Source organism: Misgurnus anguillicaudatus, chromosome 18 (genome assembly GCF_027580225.2).
Source record: "Misgurnus anguillicaudatus chromosome 18, ASM2758022v2, whole genome shotgun sequence".
NCBI lineage: Eukaryota > Metazoa > Chordata > Actinopteri > Cypriniformes > Cobitidae > Misgurnus > Misgurnus anguillicaudatus.
The window spans coordinates 18,647,252-18,662,246 of NC_073354.2; the positions used below are offsets into that span (position 1 = coordinate 18,647,252).

General features: G+C 36.9%; 1 protein-coding gene across 1 annotated transcript in view; it reads right to left on the reverse strand.

Moving 5' to 3' along the window:
- Positions 1–13,577, reverse strand: part of bach2b (BTB and CNC homology 1, basic leucine zipper transcription factor 2b) — a 105,464-nt gene extending 91,887 nt beyond the window's left edge. The window contains exon 1 of the mRNA XM_055185836.2: positions 13,133–13,577. The gene's annotated coding sequence lies outside the window, so the exon portion shown is untranslated. The remainder of the gene's footprint in view (positions 1–13,132) is intronic.
- Positions 13,578–14,995: the final 1,418 nt, after the last annotated feature.

Consider the following 14,995-nt stretch of genomic DNA (forward strand, 5'->3'; position numbering starts at 1 on the left):
ATTTACTCACTTTCATGTTGTTACAAACCTGTATACACTTCTTTGTTCTGATGAACAAGGAAATGGAAGATGTTTGTAACCAAACTGATCAGAAGCCCCATTAGTTTTCTTTTTCCAATTATGAAGGTTAATGGGGACTCTGATCGGTTTGGTTACAAACAATCCTCAAAATAACAAAGAAATTTATACAGATTTGTAACAAACATCAGAGTGAGAAAATCCCGACAAAATTTTCGTTTTTGGGTGAACTATCCCTTTAATCAAGTAATGTTTTATTTATTTAATTAGCATTTATTTATATTTATTAATATCGGATTTAAAATTTTAATCAACATTTTGAATTTTTTTTTTAACTTAGTTTATTTAACAAATTATAAAAAGCCATCATACTGCACAGGTGTGAAACTAGATTATAGCATCGCATAGACTTGCAAAGAAAAATTTGGAAATGTAAATGTTACGCAAGTCATTTTTAAGTAATGTACATAAAGTGACCTCAAACATTAAACCTTTAAGCACCCCAAAATACCAGTACTAGCCTCAGTCTTCGTGCAGTTTATACTTGAGCCCTTATGTTTTCTTTGAAACACTCATTATGTCTAGTTCTTGGACTCATTGACCCCCGGTACTTAAACCTGTTGACTGTAAGTTAAGGTCATGGCTATTGACTGCACCCTATAGGGATATAAATCTGTCCATACCTAATAGTGGGTGGAGCAGTTGCTATCAGCTACCTGATAAATCACGTCGGACTCTTGACCACTTAGCAGAACGATCCATTTATGGATCAATTTATTCCTAACAGCAGAATTTTGTGCATATAACATTCTAAGCTTTTTGAGGTTTGTGGTTATGACCATCGTACTTTCGGGCTAAGAAACTGTAATTGTGCCCTGTGCACACCCACATCAAGCTTCTCACCTCAGGCGAAGCAAAGCAGCATTCCATACGTCAAACTCAACTATATGGCTGTTAATTCTGAAAGACCACGTTTAATCTTTTCATCCCGCAAGTCTTCAGAACAAAATGCAACAAAATTTCCTCCAACCTCAAGCTTTTGCTCGTGCTGTTGTTTACTGCAAAAAAGTCTCAAATGTGGTGTTTTGATGTTTATGCATGCTTTTGCAGAACTTTGCTGTAATATTTTGCTGTGGTAAATGACGTACGGTTGATTCACCCTAAATAGAGACAAAACACCACAAAAACATCTACGAGGAAAAAAAATCTGCAAGCCACACTGCAAGAGTTCAGCCAATGAGAGGATCCTGCCAGGTGGCATAAACCCACCACCGGTACACAAAGTTGATTTGGTACAGGCACAACCGATTTACTGTACATACGAGACAGGAAGTGGTCACACCGCCCCTGCTGCTCCACGCCCACCTCTTACCCCTCCCCCTCACCACCTGTGCGAGTCTCACCGGATGCACACACTCTTACACACCTCCAGCTGCAAAAAGCAAAACCACATATCATACTTGTTTTTATTCATTCACACCCCAGTGCCCCACAAATCATTAATTTAAACCAGAAACCGTAACTCGGTTGGTTTGAAAAGTCACTACGTATTGACAATCATTAACAATCATATTGAAATCATAAGAGAACAACTTGCAAAAAATTATCAAACATGGTGGGCGCACAGTGGTTCTTAAACGGATACTTTAAGGATTTGAACTTGAGTTGTTACATTAGTTAACAGCTGATTTATAAAATCGACGTAAATAAAGCGATTTAAAATAATAATTCAAATAAAATTGAATGAAGAGTTTGTGTTTACTTTACATTAATGTACAAAAAAAAAAGAGTTTATGATGCCTTACTTAAATAACATAACAGACTGTTACTTATACAACTGTAAGTGTGGCTTTTTGAAAAGATGTCTTAAATCCATAAAGAAACTTTAACATCCAGAAGACCTTTCTGCTCGATCTTTGTTTAGTTTTTTTGTTATTTGTAGATCTTTGCTGTGGGAAACTATAAAAAGGTAAGAAAGAAACACTTCTTTTAAGATCTTTTGACCGAAATGTTCTGTGGAGAACTTAAAATTGTATTGCTTTTTGTTGGCACTATTTATTAGTCCTTTAATTTAGGCTTCAGTACAACACATTGGTCAGCAGTTGTTGTTTTAAATAAAGTTGTTGCTTTATAAATAAAGTGACATTGATATTGTCAAATGAGAAATTGTTGAAGGTATTAAATCTGACTGTGAGCAGGACAAAACAGGATTGATTTTAGGGATGAGCAAAAAAAGATTTTGCGATTAATCTTTTTTTTAAGTAGTGCACACTAAAAAATATTGGGTTGTTTTTAACCCAGGGTTGGGTAACTATAGGACAGAACACATTTCTGGGTTAAAATTACCCAAATAATGGGTTGTTTCAACATGGATGACTAACAATAACCCAGCAGTTGGGTTAAAACAACCCATTTTTTTGGGTCATTTTAACCCAGAAATGTGTTCTGTCCTATAGTTACCCAGCCCTGGGTTAAATATTTTTTAGAGTGTGGATTCAAAATCGATTCTCAAAGGCCACGGGTCGATTTTTTTCATATTTATTTCCGCAAACATTGACCGTAAGATTAATGTTATTCTAATTAGTTTTCTCCACTAGGCTGTTCTGACTTTTTTCAGCATACATTTTCATCTTGCATCAAAATTGTATTGTATTTACCATAATTGTAGGCATTTGAAAATTAGAGATGGGTTCTGTTTTAATGTACCCAAGTGTATCTAAAATAAAAGAGGTTTGTGGATCTTAATTTCTTTTTATTAATAACCCTTGTAAACGTATGTTCACTGTTCTTTATTGTTATTTGTATTAGATCTATATTCATTGAGTTGATTCGAGAATCGAGTATAAAAACTGTTCCAAGAATCTGAAATTGAACCGGAAACCGAAATCGAATAGATTTGATAGCTTGTGAATCGAAATCGAATCGATCTGGAACATCTGAATCGATAACCAGCCTAATTGATAGTGTCAAACTTTTGAGAGAAGTTGCTTATGTGTCCAGCTTTTACATCAAAATTGGCTGTAACCTATAAACTTTTAAGGATATACATTTAAGGATTAAGTAGACAATTTTATCCAAACGAATTTACAAAAATGAGACACACTAAATATTAACAGAGCTGTAATGTACTCAATTATTTTTACTTTACTCAAGTATTTTTTGTAAAGTACTTTATCATAGTGTTTTTGTTTGACAAACTTTTACTTTACTATTTTACTATGCATAATACTTTACATTTTACTTGACTACTTCTCATAAAAACTTAATAAAAGTTATTTTTTTAACTTTAATACTTAAATACTTTAAATCTAGTACTATCTTATGTATACTTTTACTTTATAATTATACATAAAATAATTTACTTTATTTTATTAGCTACATAAGTAGTTTACAATTAGTAAAATAAAGCAAAGACGCTATTTTAAAATTATAAATTTGTAAAAGTAAGGCTCAAGATACAATGTAAAGATAATTTTCATCACTTAAAGCCAGAATATATCCTTAATAAAACAGTTAAGGGTGGACTCTTCTTTAGCTTTAGCAAGTGGATTCAAAACATTAAGCTTATGATGACGATTTACTATTTGAGCCAACATGTACGATTTCTTGGGTAATGTCTGTTTTGACTTTCGACTTCTTTAATTTTCAACACACGAAGTTCACAACTTGTAATTTATATTTCAAACAGAGATGGCAATAGAGAGGCAAAAGATATGAATTGCATCTTTAAACTTCAATTTTGCCCTATTCCATATTCAGGGTGTTTCATGGTCTCAGACCACAGATCGTTGGCAGAATGCCTGATGCATAAAACAAACAAAATTAGAAACACTTCAGGAGTTTTAAAGTTGATCTGAACTCTACAGGATTTCCGTGAGACGTGCGTTGCATTCTTTTAAAGGTCCACCTGGAAACAAAACCAAATTGGTTGCTTTACACGTCAGCAAGACAGCCACTTTATATGATATTTTAAAAACTATAAAGTGTTTTCTTATGCACCTGTTCACACACAAAGGATGTCAAATAAACATTATGCGTTCAAACCTCAGTGATATACACTGCACAGCTACAGATGCATCCATCACTCTTTTGTAATGTGTTAAACACCACTGATTTGTTTATGCTGACCTCTGCTGAGGGATTATTACTTATTCATGATTATTCATTCAGGCATTCATCATCCACAGATGTTTCTAATAGACTGCGGTGTAGCACAAACTCCACACACACACACACACACAATGGGAATGTTTTGTTCCTCTCTGAAGTGCAAAGCAATACAAATAAATCCGTCTGGGTGGAATTCTGACATTTGCCAGAGCCGGCACTGTGAATGCTGAGTTGCTCTGGCAAAGGAAAAACAACGCATAGGGGTCAACCCTGATGCCAACCCGACACCCACCCAGTCTCTTCATACTCCCATACACGTTCTCTGTCTAAAACAATGATCTCACCACTTACCAGGAATCCAGGAAAATGTCAGAGAAGAGAACGAAAAATGACCTTGGGGAAAGCTTAGTATCTACCCTGAGACACAGTTCATTCAGGCTCTTAGTTGACATTGGTTTAAATTACTGCCGTCCAATACCGCACAGAGCCCTTGCAATTCAATACAGAGTAATGGAGAGAAAGAGAGCGAGAAAGAAGGTCAAAAAACATCAACATTTTCTCCAAGTTATTGTTGGCTGGAATTCTAAGAAACACAAGCATAGAGAGAGAACTGTCTTTTTCTAATGCAACTCAAATACTGTTTCTTTAATGAACAGCGTGTTGAAGACTTTGACAGAATAGCTGTGGTATGTTCACCTGGGATGAGCCTCGACAGCATCCAATGACGCACTTACGGAGCGAAGAAGAAAAAGATTCTTGTAAGATTTGTACACCTGTATAAATCTTACTTCTGCTGGCAACAATACCCAGACCTTTCAAGCTTTAAAACATTTTGACAGCATGTTTAAGGTTGGACAGCATTCTGGAACACGTGCAGGGCATTCGTGCAAGTCAACATGACAGGTGGTGCAAAGTGAAATAAACAACAAACACACATTTTCCAAGCGAGTGTGTGCAGTACACGACACGTGTATGTGCTTTAGTGAGTTGTGTGTAGGTTATATTTAGACTATGCATCAATATTGACACAGCACACTGCGTATGACTCATCCGTACCGACACAGGCCAGTGACACCCCAGCCCCCAGGTTTCCTTGGTCCTGTTGTGGTGTGAAACCATGTTTATTTGTCTGTGTCTGTATGAGATGGAGTCTGAAACTGTGTTACAGAGCAGTTGGTGACGTGTGCATATACGTACGATGTACATATACAGTAACTCATATACATATATGAGCATGTGTGGAAGAGCCTGAGGCGGTGCCTGGCCCACATTCACTGCAGCATTTTGAATGACTGTTTGCAGGCTGTAAGGACACTCCTGCTGCTTGACTCAGGTCATGAATGTATGTATGCGTTATTACTCGAGAGTAAGACTGAAGCTTGAAGGATCAGTTCATCCAAAAGTTACAAATGGCTCATTATTCACTCACCCTAGTTTCATTTAAACCCCTGATGGGTTTCTTTTTGTTCTTCTGACCAAAACACAGATTTTGTTGTTTTGGGGTTTCTGGTTAAAATCTGTAACCAACGTTTTATGTGATTCTTACTGTATATTTTAAAGGAAAACACCACCATTTTTCAATATTTTACTATCTTCTTACCTCAACATTTAGACGAATTAATACATACCTATCTTTTTTCAATGCGTGCACTTTTAATCTTTGTACAGCGCCTCATGAATGTGTTAGCATTCCTATGGCTCCAAACAGGGATGAATTTAGAAGCCACCAAACACTTCCATGTTTTCCCTATTTGAAGACTGTTACATGAGTAGTTACACGAGTAAGTATGGTGGCACATAATAAAACTTTTGTTTGGTGCCATAGGAATTAATGGGGCTAGGCTAAATGCTAACACATTCAAAAATGGCTGTACAAAGATTAAAAGTGCACGCATTGAAAAAAGATAGGTATGTATTAATTAATTCATCGAAGTTGAGGTAAAAACATAGTAAAATATTGAAAACAGTTGTGTTTTTGAAGTGTCCTGCGTCAAACAAACTAACATCTGGGTGCATTTTTCGTAAACTTCATTACTTCAGTTCAGTTAAACATATTTAGCATGTTTACCCTACTGAAAAAAACAATAAAACCATTACAGAAAATTCTAATGGATTTGATTAAAATACCAATAGGAACCATTAGCTTTTACCATTAAAACCACTATACTGTAGTGTGGTTTGGGCAATATTCCATTAGAACCAATACATATTCCATTAGAACCAATACATTGAACTAGTGATAGACCGATATATCGGTCGGCCGATATATCGGGCCGATATTTGCGGGGTTTATGTGTATCGGCATCGGCCGATATGTGGCTGCTGTGTTTGCCGATTTTTTCCAGCATTATTTATAGACAGAGTGCTGGAAGCCGCAAGGAATTGCAGGTCATGTGACTAAAAACAACCAACCTTTCCATGACAACATCGAAAGCTCGGCCTAACAGCTGATCATAGCTACACAAAGCGGGTTTTTGTTTCTCATCTTTATATATATATTTGTAGTAGTAAAGTGCTAGAAATCAGTATCCTTTGATGATAGTTCCGCGTCATTGTGGAGAGTGCAGTTCATGGTTTCATAGCACCCTCACCCGTTTTTACTATTTTTTAAATATAGTTTTTTTATTAAGTTCAAAAAATTTTTTTAAATTGAGACATATGGTGTCATCGTGCCATTTTTATGATGTAAATTGAGTGAGCAAAAGCAGTATCGGCTCCAAATATCGGCTCAATAAATCGGCAGCCTGTATCGGTCATCGGCTAAGGCTGATGAAACAAAAATCGGTATCGGCATCGGCACTAAAAAATCCATATCGGTCGATCCCTACATTGAACCAATAGAACCAATACATACCATTAAAGACCAACAAAAACCAATACCCTGTAGTGTGTTTTGGGCCATATTCCATTAGAACCAATACAATTCCCAATAAAACCAATAAAACCATTAGAATTTTCTGTAATGGTTTTATTATTTTTTCAGCAGGGTAACTTTAAATAATGTGTAACAACCAGTAGCGATATCTACAAAACAAAGGTAGAGAGGTGCGTTTTTAGCGTACAGTCCATAGACTGTAAAAATATGGACGTAGTGTCTGTCCCACAGGTGAAGAGCTTTTTTGAAGCCAATAGTAGGTGGTGCCTGCCGCCGCCATCTTGGCTGCACATCACATGCGGATAACCGAAAATGGGTAAAGAGGCGGGGGACGTGGGTGAAGCCGAGGTAACTGGTTTCTGAAACCACACCTGGCTAGCTCGACTCTAGTGACAGCAGTGGCAGTACACCTGTCACTCAAGTGGCCACGCCCTTAATTCTGCAGAACTTTAAGGCTTAATATAATTTAAATGAATGAGTTACAAAAAAAATTTTGTCACGAAGGGCAAAATTAGCTATATAGACCAAAAACACTTTTGTACCAGGATGTAAACATATTTTCTACTGTAAAGTTGGACATTTTAACATGGAGGTCTATGGGAATTGACTCCCTTTTGGAGTCAGCCTCAAGCAGCCAGTCAATAAATTGCATTTTAAGTCACTTCTGTGTTGGCTTCATCAGAAAGATCGGAAGGTGGCCCTTCGGTACACACAAAAGAAAAGAAACAGGTCAAGACTTTCATAAAATAATGGATTCATTTTTGCATCAAATCTATTATGTTTTTGCATCAAATCTATTATCTAGTATGTTTTCAGGACACTTGCTATATACAGCACAAGTTATGTGGGAAAATTTCTTTTTTTTTTTAAAAGTTTGCATAATTTGCCATGGGCTATTTTGTGTATTGTGTAAATATGTCTATAACTGCCGTTACACGGACCAGAACACCATGAAAACAACGTGGATTAAACAAATATACAAGCTACACTGACCGTCAGAAGAGGTTAAATGTATGTAAAATAAAGTAATGTGAACTAGATATTTTTGTTCTGGTTGTAAGCTGCACGGTAGCATACATGCACAATGGTCACACGCTGTTTACACTACGCCTACTCGCTGCTTATGTGTGGAGTGCAACCGGCGTAACGTTTTCAATGTTTCATCTTCTCCACAACACTTTATAATACATCAATCTTTGTAGACTCTAAACAGGTTGGATACATCAAGGCATAAGTATTTCTAAAGCAGTTAAGAGTGTGAGAAAGCGAAACAATTAAAGAGCTCCAATGCAAAACCCTCGAAGTGCATTCTGACACGTTTTCTTAAAAATGAGCATTTTTATCAGACTCTTAATGGATTCTGCCAACAAACCAGTATTTCTGCAAATTTATAGTATGTATATATTGTCAAGAGCATTCGGTTCGATCTCATTTTTTCAGAGGTGGCTTTTAGAGGCATTTGCAAAAGATCCGTTGACATCACAGACAGTCTTTTTGCTGTGTCAGCATAGAAAGCTAGCAGGTGGACCTTGCTGTAAAGCATGTTGTTGGACCTATTTTCTCTTTTTATAGTGAGTCAGCACTGAACTGTGCGTTAGACCTAACTGCACCATCGAGGCGAGACGGACTGAATCAGCTTTGCTTTGGTTCAAAGCTTCTATTGGTTAAACTCCTACTCTAAGAGGAACGGCAGGAGATAAGGAGAGAGATGTCTGGCACATGGGGAATGTGAGAATGAATGACTTACAGACTTTAAGTAAAGAACAGTTACATGAATGACTGTGTAAAGGAGTGAAATAAGTGGGGTAAATGCGCAGTGAAGTAGTCATGTGAATGTTTATGATGAAAAAAGAAAGTGATAGTGCTCTCCAGCACTCCGGGGTTCTCCAGTTGCATGGCACATGTGACTCAGCAGCTGCGGGCATGAATATTGGGAATGACAGCTCCAAATTTAACCATGGAAAATGCACACACATACACACAAATACACATACGGGGCATTTAAAGTCTCCATGAGGAGATCTACTACGAAACCTCTCTTCACATTTGTAATCCTTGCTCGACATCTCCGCTTGACTTTAGCAAACCAAAACATTTTATTTTTGACAAGGTATTTGTTTCAGAGATCAGTTTAGGCAGACCGATAAATATAAAATACCATGACAACGTGTGACGGTGTGTACGACCAATAAAACCAAACTGGCAGGACACACTTAGGTAGATGTAAAAACTGCAACACCTGTAACTGCATTTCCCACCTGATTTTTACTAATACAGGTGTGGTAAATTTTCATACTGTACACTACCCACAATGCATTTAGACACAAAACACCTTGCAAATGAATACAAAATAATTAAGCAAAACTTTTTTTTACAATTTTTAACTTTAGGCGCTCAGTCAGAACAACTTGCTTGAAAAAGAAAGTTACAAATAAAAGAGCGCAAAATGAGAGAAGTTTACGATGTGTGAGAGAGTCTGTTAGTCTCAAAACAGCAGCTGTAGTGTGTGTTTACTGCTCACTTTTAACCTAAAGGAGGAAGCATCAAAAATCCAGCAAACACGCACACACCAGTAAACATTAATAACTAATCCAACAATTAATCCGAAAACACAACTCCCACCAAGAAACAGTTGAAGTCAAATATTCAAACGAGGCGTTAACTGTGTTCATTCAAAGCTGAGCACAGCAAGTTCAATTCTCCATCCGCATGCTGCTGTGGGGTCGACAGACTGTTGACTGTTACGGAATTCCTGGTGTGGTTTTAATGGGCTTCCATTGAGCCGAACGCTTCCACAATTCCACCCATAAACTTCCTGCTCGTTTGCGCTTGTTGTTTTTAACTGGGGCTCAATTCAGGCCAGATGTGGACCAGACTGCCAATCTTTTTTATTTATTTGTTTATTTGTGTTTTAACACGGTTTAAAGGCACTGACTGACGTGCTAGTCAGGCAGAAAACTTGGAAAAAACAGTTCAAAGTGTCAAGCTGTATGACAAGGTCAAAAACAGATGAGAAGGTGGGGAAGATTTCGCGCAGCACGGATGAAAGATTTATCATCTGAATGATCCCCTAGTAAAAAAAAAAACGCTGAGCAAAACAGTCCAATCAGGATTTTGCCTGTGGCAACAGCCACTGTGATTTGTCTTGGCACAATCACTGATAAGGGTGAACACAGAGAGATTCCCTCTATTATTCCAAAGTCTGCGGGTTTCTGTGCTATTAGTTAATCTGTCACATTCTAAAGGATGATGCCAATGACTGCCACCCATAATGCCATGTGTGGAAAGAAAAAGCTCTGACTAAACTTCAATGGCTCAGCTTTCTCGCTCTCCCTTTTATTCGCTGCCTCTCTCTCTCTTTTCTTTTTTCTTCCTCTCAGAGGCTGGAACTCGGTCAAACATGCCTTACTGCTGACGTGGGATGGCTATGGGAACATGTTTTCATACCCAAGGCTCTAATTCTTTTTGCAGAGTGCTTTACTGGTTGGCTTATTCAAACAGACTGGATTAAGCTAAAACTTGTAAATATTCAATCTCAAGTTTTGCACATACTACACCAGTATGATGTATGGGTGTTTATAATGCACTTAATTACATTTCAATCATTAGGGAGTAGTGATATCACTGTTTGTTTTCCTACTCTAAAGTTACTCGATGCTATCATTAAACTTAACAACAATGGGCTAGGCTGTTGTTATTGTTATTGTTAAGACCTGTCAGTTCATGAATCATTATGGGAATGCTTGGACTAAAGAGAGAGAGAGAGAGAAAAAACACTCAAACAGTTAACTGCTAAATAGTATTCTAAAATATAATAATAATTATTATTATTATTACTAAGCCAAATATTTAAGTCAAATAATACTAGGAATTTGGCATAAATAGGTAATCAATATATCTATAATGAATTTAACTGATCACTTGTCAGCAAGAAGATGCAGACACATAGTCAGAAGATGCTGATGGTGGAATATCACTAATGCAGGGGAAAATTAATGATGCTGTTAATTGAGCTGCATTATGCAGACTCAGGGTCAGACAGACTCACGTTATCATTTCATCACTCTGCTGACAGGGCTTTTTGCCCACTATTAAAAACGTAATATATAATCCTTTATAGACATTACACAGTACACAACGAGTTTCCTGTAGTATGCTACTTTAACACAAAAGCCCAGTTATATTTTTTATGTTTACAATTAATTGTTTTTTTATCTAGCCTACCATAAGCAACAGACATATACGACGCAACAAAAGTATTTGTTAAATGTACAAATATTTCGTTTAATAAGAGGATAAATGTACGCACACATTAAATGATGGATTGTCAGGACGCACGAGACTGTAAAGAAAAATGGCGTCATGTATGCTTCAGGAGATCATGCACGTGTTTTACAGTAGGCTATTTAAATCGATTTGCAAAACAAAATTCATTTCATTACAAGATAACTGCTTAGTTTTTTTTACATGAGCACTATTAAAGGGGTAAGCGTAAACAGATTATTAAAAAGCGATGTTATTAACAGGCTAATACAGTGTAATTAATCGCAAACACGCATTTCTATAAGGCAGATTGTCGGTTGAACAATTAAGTCTGTCATGTATTTAGGGCAAAGGGAAAACAGCCCGAATGGTTCACCAGCGCCTGCAGACAAAGGAATGCAGGCGCAGCTTAAACTGCTGTATCACCTCATTTCAAATGCTCTGATAACATTACCTGATTCATTCATAACCAAAAATAATTCATTTATTTGTATTAACTGCGATTAACTGTGTACTGACAGGCAGCAACAAAATAATCGATACGTGGCATTTTATATCAAGGCGCGTGGGTTTACGTGGGCTGGTTTTAAGCGGGAATTAATACACCCATTAGATATGTGGAGATAAAACCGCCAAGTCATATGAAACAAGTCAAAACCCATCCGCACAACAACATCTGCTACATTACACAAACGAGCTATGACAAACGACAAGTTACACTTGAAAAGCAGCCTTTATTTACGGTCAGAGAACTACAATAACATAAGGGTGAGTTTAACGATCAAGCCCACGCGCGTTCCATATACACATGTTGTGATGCGTTAAATCCGGCACATTTAATGCGGAACTGTACCTAGTAATGTAAAACACGTTCGTAATTGAGGGAAAGTTCGTTTGTACGCGGACTGGAGATCCAGCATTCCGACGCGTTCACTAACAGGGTCCCCGTTCCTTTAAATGGTAGCCTCGGCTGATCGAGACGCTTAGTGGCTTCTGAACCAAATAAGGCTCGCGGTCCCTTACACAGCAAATATTGTGCTGATTTTATGGGGATTAATGAATGTGTGTAATGTAATGGCTATCAGTGATGTGCAGCGGGGAACAAAGAGAGCTTGCTTCCCATTTTTACAACGCACTGCAGTAAGCACATTTTCTTTAGAGCCTTGTATTTTTATCCGATTACTCTTTGAAACAAAGATGAGCTGACGGTACCACACTGCCCTCATCCTATTACACCTTAAGGAATTAATGGATTGATATAATAACAGTACAAAATTGTAATGCATATAAATATCAAATAATTATTTCAAATATATATGCGCTTAAACCTAATAGTGACACTGCAATGAGATTATTGCAAACATACTCTACGTAATTTTACAAGTTATCCATTCATTGGGAAGGAGGAAAGAACTGATGAGGGAATGTACACCGGGGGTCTCCGTCGTTATGTTGATCGGTCAAGGCCGAGTGACAACTTCTTTTCTTTAAGCGAAAACATGAGCCATGCCTGACCCCTCCTCCCCCCGGGATCGCAACGCATCCCACCACTACCGAAGCGCTGCTCGCTATTGTCACTGCTGCACAACAGGATGTGGTAACCTTACGTTACCGTTTAAAAGGGAGTGTGTGTTCATGCGGACCACAAGCAGAACCAGTCGAAGTAAACCATGCCATGCATGCCGCCTCGTCCCCCCTGGATATTGTGACACAGCGCCTCTGACAACCCGATGGGGTCAGCTTTGAAAAGCAAGTTTAGCGCTACGTTTCCCTTTATGACAGAGCGTTTTTGTTTTATAACAACTCCGATTCAGAAATCACACGTAACGTGGAGGACGCATCGAGCAAAACAATCATGCAACTCACCTTTCAGACTTCAGTTTTCCTTGTAATCCAGCCCTTTTGTCCGTATACCAAATATATTTTTTTCACATGATGACTTCCTTGCAGACTCCTAAAGCCCCCGGGCTGCAGGGAGATCCCGTTTTGCGGCTCACTCTTTGAATGTGTCTTTGTCTCAACGAGCGAAAAGCAAGTTTGTGGTTGTAAAAGTGTTGTTTTTCTTCGGCTAATGTGTGTGTGTGTGAATTTGTGTGGTGATCTGTGCAGCGTGCTGCTCCGTCTCCTCTGTTTGTTACACGCGAATGAAACGCCTCCTCTCAAACGCTACATTGTTGACATTCGCGAGCTGACGTCATGCCTCATTCACAACATAGCGCGCTGCGCATTGCGTTGCTGCCTCCAGCGGCAAAGCACCTTACTCCAAATATGTGCGCAGTGGTGCTTCGCGAATTAGAGTAGCGGGAACGATAACAGTCGGTGTTTGCGTGCGTGCGTGTGTGCGTGTATATGTATGTGGACAGTACAGTCTGATCCTTATAGTGTCTGAGTACGTTGTGACTGATAACAAAGACATTTTGAGTCTGTAACCAGTAGGTTAAAAATAATTAAATGCTGAATAACGTTTTTTACTATGCTATGCTATTATGGTTATTTCAAGCCTTACCACATTAAAAAAAAGTATAAAGTAATTTGTTGTAAAATTCCTAGATACACTGTTTACTAGTTTATCAATTCACTATAGTTAATACTACAGAATAAATTTAGTATAACAAAGTGTAGGGATTGCTATAATGATATATTACACTTTGCTACAGTTTACTTTAAAAATATAGAAGTGTATTAGTATTTTGTTAATGTGGGTTTTATAAATACCATACAACACAATAATTACAGTGTATGTTATTCATACATTTTACAAAAAGCCAAATTCTTAGTTTTACATCAACATATGTGTATTAAATAGAGCTTTTTTGGCATAATATATGAGTTTGTGATATATATATATATATATATATATATATATATATATATATATATATATATATATAAATGTTTTATTTAAATATTGTTTTTTAATTTATTTATAATTTAGAATATATATATATATATATATATATATATATATATATATATATACACGTGTAAATGTTTCTTAAATACATACATGAATGTGTGTGTATTTATATACATAATAATTACACACAGCACAAACTCATATGTTATGCAAAAAATTACTTTTATTTTGTATGAGATTGATCTAGATTAATCTATGCCCAACGTATTATAGCTTAACGTATAACAAAACACATCATATGGAAAATACTTTAGTATTAACTATACTGAACTGTAAAACTGTAGTAAATACTGAACTGTAGTGCACTTAAATATTTAAATATTTCAAAAACATTTCTGCAGTATTTTACTGCAGTATACTACAATAAATATTTTTCATGTGGGATAATATGCAAAACAATAGATGTTTTATTATGATGATGTTGTTGTAATAGCAATAGCAAATAATTTTTTACATAATATGAATATTATAATATTCTCTTGTCTTAAACATCCAAATATTTGTAGCTCCTCCTGTGCTTAGAAGACTGCGAATAGAGGGAAACTCAAAAAACACAGAGTGTAAACAGACTACCTAGGGAACAGAGCTCATAACACGAGCATGCTTTGTTCCAAATCAGCCTACTTACTGTTTGTTTAAGTGGTAAAATATTCTCATTTCTAATGTTGCATTCTTGCCCTGAGGGAGTATGCATGTAATTATAAATTATCTAGCTGCCACAGACATTTTTTCCTGTTTTATACGATCCTGAGCTCTCGCTACAGTGGGAGATTCTGTGTAGAAAAAAACGGTTTAGTCAAATTGTAAAGCTG